The 6,000-nt window shown below is 41.9% G+C and overlaps 1 long non-coding RNA gene across 1 annotated transcript in view; it reads right to left on the minus strand.

The window, feature by feature from the left end:
• The window catches only part of LOC137227025 (uncharacterized), a 57,087-nt gene extending 51,609 nt beyond the window's left edge, over positions 1 to 5,478 (minus strand). The window contains exon 1 of the long non-coding RNA XR_010944655.1: positions 5,443 to 5,478. This is a non-coding gene — a long non-coding RNA (uncharacterized lncRNA). The remainder of the gene's footprint in view (positions 1 to 5,442) is intronic.
• Between the last annotated feature and the right edge of the window lie 522 nt (positions 5,479 to 6,000).

Raw genomic sequence — 6,000 nt, forward strand, 5'->3', positions numbered from 1 at the left:
CTGTCTTCCAGATTGAGGAATAGAGTGAAAATAAGTCATTTATCTCAGATTTTCAATCTCAGAAAAATAAAAAGATGTCAACCCCACAGTGTGGTGGATGGGTGCAGAGGGCAACTGGTCAAGGAAAGAGACATACGTCATCAAAAGGACCCTGTGAGCTTGAGAAACACATTTCTGCACACCAAGATAAATACGAGCATAGCTCCATACACTGACAGTGTGGATAGCAAGAGTTACAGGAGACATCCCTGGTGCGCTGAGAGATCTTCAGACATTCCTCAGTAGCACCTGGACTCCTACCCTCACCAGTGGTGGTCCCAGGGGCCTAAGCTACACAGGAGTAAGGATAAATGGTTGACAGAATGCTCCTAGGCCTCTGTAGCCCAGGCATTTGGGGTCAGAAAGGGGCAGACCCTCTAGTTCAGGCACGCTCTGATGCTCCAGTTGAAATGGCCATAAAGGAAGCCTTCTGCCCGGAAACAGTTATTGAGTTCTCAACTCTGCTCAACGTTTTTCTTTCCCCGGCCATCTGACACTTGTTTGGTTTTGGATGCTGGCTGACTGACATTCTCCTTGTCAAAGCACTGCTAAGAGGAAGCTCCACACTATAAATCTTCTTGGGTGGGGCCCAGGACTGGTGCCTACACAGGCTGAAACATGTCACAGAAGAAGGCCATTCTTAAGTCCTATAAGGGCTGTCAGTGGATGTGGGGACTGGAAAAAAAGAAGATGGGGGGCAGGTTTAGAAAGGGAACTTACAGCTAGGTCACTGAATGTTAAGGAGCAAAGAAACTATAGAAATCTTATCCCTATGCAACTGGATGAAGTGATTTTCCCAATGTTGACCAATCAATCATCAACAGGCCTGATATTAAAACTGAAGACCCTTGTCTCTAAATTTAACAGAGCAGTGTGTTCTGGGAAAGGGCATCATTCTGGACATCATGGCGGGCCACTCAAAGCTGGGTGAGTTTGGCTAAGTCACTGATCCCGCAGTGTTTCAGTTTCCAGGTCTTGAAGACAGAAGTCTTCAGTTATGATACCCAAGGCTGCTTTTAATCCCCAAATTCCAGGACATCTTACCGGATATACTGTGCTCCTCATAACTTTTCTCCAGGCCCCAACACACACATATACACACTTTCATCTGGTTATTTTCAAATAGAGTCCGCTGCTTGATTTTCTGTTGGACTGTGAGTTGTATCAGAGGCATGTAACACTTGCTCAGAGGATCATGGGGAACCATGAACTCTGTACACTTTTAAAGGGAGGTCAACAGGGACTTACTTCCCAAGGATCTGGCCTCCTGTGAGTCTCACCAGTTTATTCTGCAGCTAAAGGGCTTGAATTATCTCAAGCCTCTTGCGGGTTGAGTTGTTGTAGAGTTTGCCCAATGGCATTGAACTCCTCTATTATATTTCTGAGTAGGTAAACTCAGTGCCCTCCCTTATTAGAAAGGTGGGAATGGCCCTAAATCCTAAGTGTACATTTGTTAGCTTTTGCTTCCTTCATCTCCACCGCCTCTGCCTTATCCACCTGCCTCTGAAAATACTAGAAATAGTAGTAATAGTAATGGAATAATAGTGATACTACTACTAATTAATATCTAATTCATTAGGTGGTTAAAATGGTAAAACAAATTCACACGTGTAAAGAGCTGAGAACAGTGCCCTGTCCTTAGTGAGCACTCAATCAATGTTATCTATTGTAGGTATCGTGCCACAAGCCTGGAGGGGCACCTATATTCCAGAAAGGAGCAAACGATAGGTGTTTTTAGAGAGAAATGGGCTACGTGATCACAGCAAGTCTGCTAGAAATTTAGGAAAGCTGGTGGGCCTGTGACCTCAAATCACAGGCTTTTATAGGAAAATGTGAATTACTTCTTCCTGTCAAGAAGGTGACAAAAGGGCACCAACCAGATCACCGAAAGAGTCAAGTTTGCAGACAGATTAAATGAGCCAGAAAGGGAGGACCAAGACAGCCCAAGGGATTTAGAAAGAAAAAACTGGGGCCATGTCCTAGATTCAGTCAGAGAGCTAACACACGAAAGCTAGAGAGGTCAGGATGACAACAGTTATCTTGGCTGAGACTCAGAAACTAACTGTGAATATTAGCAGGGCTGTCCTATACAGATGTGTAGGTTGAGCACCGCACAACTCTGCAGGTACCACTAACCACTCACACAGTAGTCGTCATGGATTTGTTTATTCACAATGCCAATTTTCTAGTAGATGGCACTAAAGTGTCACAGAGAAAGGTCACCTTTTTCCTTTTTCTAATCCACTCAAGATGTACGTGCTGGTGGCAGCCTTTGGCATTAGACAGGTAATAGGTGAGGATTTCTATCCTCAATCACAGTTAGCACCCTTGCCTCAGTCAATGGCCAATAGCTGTGGAAATAAATATCCAACCTCACAAAAAAAGAGGAGAAATGCAAATTATAATAATGAGGAGCTGTAATTTTTATTTATCAACTGGCAAAGATGTAAATGACTGTTAATACTTTAATGCTGGTGGGAGTATCAGAACACAGGCGCTCTCATGAAGTGTGGCAGGAATATAAATTAGCACAACCTTTTTGTAAGGCACTTCAGCAATGTATATTATAATCAGAAAAGTGCACGCCATTTGACCTATAATTCCGATTTGAGGACTAGCAAGAAATACTTGCACTGGTATACTTACATACACATATATAAAATATATACAAGAATGTTCACCATAGCATTCTTTTAATAGTAAAAAAAAAAAAAAAAAGTTGGAAACTCACACAAAGCTCATTTATCAAAAACTGGTTGAATCAACTTCAGTACATCCAAACCTTAGAACACAGACCACAGCAGAACCCCAAGAAGGAAGTTACTCTGCAAATGTGCTGAAATGAAAGAAATACTAATACTGAAGAAATACTAATAAGAAACGTTTAATGTTGCCAAGAAGTGTGTATGGTTTGGTCATCTTAACGGAGAGAGAGATGGGTGGAGGAAATGAGAAAAAGAAGGTAGGAATGTTGGGAGGGAAGGAAAAAGGAAAGGAGGATATAGGGTTTCATATGTATAGGGAAACTTCTGGAAGGAAACATAATAAGCTGTTACACGTGGATATCACTGAGGAATGAGAGTATAGGAGGCTTTTATTTTCTGTGCTTTACATTTTCTCATTTCCATCCTTTGCAACATGAATGTGGTAATTCTCCTAGCATGTGTTACCTGTGAACTTGCTATTTCCCACGCAGAAAAGCTCTCCCACCCCAGCTATTTGCACAGCTCTTGCTTTATGTCACTCAGGTCCCTGCTCAAATGTCATTTGTCTTAGAAGACTGCTCTGACCCCTCCCTAAATAAAATAATGCCTTTCATCAGGCTCTATCCCTCCATCCTGCCTCATTTTTCTTTACGGTATTTATCAATGCCTGACAGTACATATTATAACACGTATTTATGTTTGTTTATTGATTCTCTCTTTCCCACCGAAAGTTCTCTCTGTGAGGGAAGGGGCTTTGCCGTATAACCTACTTTTTTCTAGGGCCCCAATGCCTCTACATTACTTTAAGCTACTTGAGCATATCAAGTATGACGTGATGTAAGTGTCACTAGGGTTAGCCAAAGCCTAGGTGCTAACCGATAATGCACAGCGAAGAATGTACAGATGACAAATCAGATAGTACCTTTTTTCTACAATGAGAAAGAGCCGCTCCCCAGGCTACCACAAGCCTAGCTATAACTTAGCACCATCATCAACCAAGGCTTTGCTATTCATTCAGAGTGAAGGGCAGGCATGAGTTTTAATTCTGAAGTTAGCACGGTGAATACGAGAAATAAGTTCTCGAGGTACTCAAGACATGCAGATGAGCTAAAAATACATTCTAAAGACTTCCTAACCCAGGGCATAAGCAGAATCCAAGAATCTAGTGAGTGCACTTACCTGCCCTCAGGAGAACAGCACCCAAGCTTGAGCCTTGCTCAGGCCGGCACCCGGAGAACTTCTATTTGTCTAACACCAGCTAGAAGATAGAGTCCTGCCCCTGGAGCACTGGGTTGGCCTAGAGAGGGTCTTTCATGCAAGGAATGCTGGCGCCATCTCAAAGAACAGAGAGCTGGGATTTCTTTGAGCTCAAGGCAGAATACATAAAAACCTTCTGCGGTGCCAGGCAGAATCATATTGGAGCCAGAGGCAAAAGGAAAAGCCAATAATGCTGAACCCATATTTATTTAATATGTTTACTTTCTTCATCATGGATATATTGCATTAATTTTGATTTTGAAAAATAATACATTCCAATATTATTTATCTTGATTACTGAGTTCTTTGGCACTCTCTTAAACATTGTGCCCTAGGTAAGAATGTTGCTCACCCCACACTAGTCCTGTCCTGCTTTTCGGCTCCTCCTTTGCTAGTGAATGACCGTTCAGTAACTATCTATATATGTAAGAGCATGTGGTCTGAGACTCGCTTCCACTGTACGGGTGGTAGTGTTGTGGGGAGCAGCTAAGCTGTGCACCACAAACTTATCTAATCTTGTCTACTCTATCTCACCAAAAGAACCACGGAATTTTATATGACCAAATTGCCTTAGGTCAGTTCCCAAGAGGCTACCTACCACATAGCTGGCAGACGGTAAGTCTGTACGAAGAGTACAAACACATTTGCTCTAAAGTGAATGAAACAATCTTTAGAGTAACTCACTCATTTGCATGGACCACTACAAATGCTCTGGAAGAAGACCTAGCAATTTTGAGTCATAATTCTTAATGTTTTTTAAAGCGGATACCCCCATTTATAAACTTCAGGGCCCTCAAAGCTTGGATCCATCCCCAAGCCGTGGACATAACCTATTTTTAAGTAAACCAACAGATGACCATTCAGGTTTACAAACATAATAGTCTGTAGAGACTATTTACTTTACAAAATGATAGAAAATGTCATTCTTCAGCTATCTGGTTCCTATTAGTACACTTAAAACTTGATTTAACTTACATACATTGACTTTGTCCCAGTTTATCAATACCATTTATTATGTAGTAAGGCACACCCAGGAGCCTATGCTTAATTGATACAGAAATAACTAGTTGAGTATCACCAACTTCTGTTCATTTAAAGGTTCATGTGAAAAACTTTTAAGTTGTCTAGTTTGAAACTTTTCCTATCTGTTGTTGAACTTTTAAAGTCAACCTTGGCTAAACTGGTTAGATGAACTGATCTAGCTTAAGTATAAATCATCTAAGAGTATAAAAGTTTAATTGTGATGCCTACACAGACTGCAGTACTCAATACACAATTCAAGCAACAAACAATTTATTAAGTGCCTACTAGGTGTGAGCAGGCAATAAAACAGTATTCAAAATCATGGTGAGATTCCACTTGTCACTCCTGACATGTCATACATTATATAAGCTATTTCTTCCTTGAAATGTAAATGGTAATACTTGTCCCGATAACTCACAATTTCAAACTGAAGATCTGCTGAAGTCATAGTTTCTGTTCTTCTTCATTTTCCCTGCCCCCACCTTCCCTGCACTCTCTTCTATACTCTGTGCTCCGGGGCTCTGCATCCCAGTGCTTCTCTTTTGCCAGCTGCCTTCCAATTGTTTTAGGCCAACAGAAGGCACTGACAAGAAACTGGAGAGACAGAGGAGAGAGGCTGGGGGATTTCTTCCCTGCTCTTCCTGCTTTTGAGTCATTTTCTACCAGCAGTGTCATTTTATGGTGACTCTTCCCGTGTGGAATGTGTCAGGATGCCAGGCGTGGCTAGGGGCTGGTAATACTCTTTCCACCGTTTGCCCCCTCAGGCATTAGGGATAAAAACTATGGCTTCCAGCTGCTACTTTCTGGGTGCCTCAACGTCCCTCATTCAATGTGTACTCCATCCCCTTCCTTCACCTCTGTTAACTAGTCCCACCTTTCAAGTTTCCTTGTTTAAACCATCTGAGGGGATTCTGTTTCCTGCTGGGACCCTGACTGACATCACATATGACAAATTAAGGTAAGGGAATGGTTAAAA

This window comes from Pseudorca crassidens, chromosome 7 (genome assembly GCF_039906515.1).
Source record: "Pseudorca crassidens isolate mPseCra1 chromosome 7, mPseCra1.hap1, whole genome shotgun sequence".
Classification (NCBI taxonomy): Eukaryota; Metazoa; Chordata; class Mammalia; order Artiodactyla; family Delphinidae; genus Pseudorca; species Pseudorca crassidens.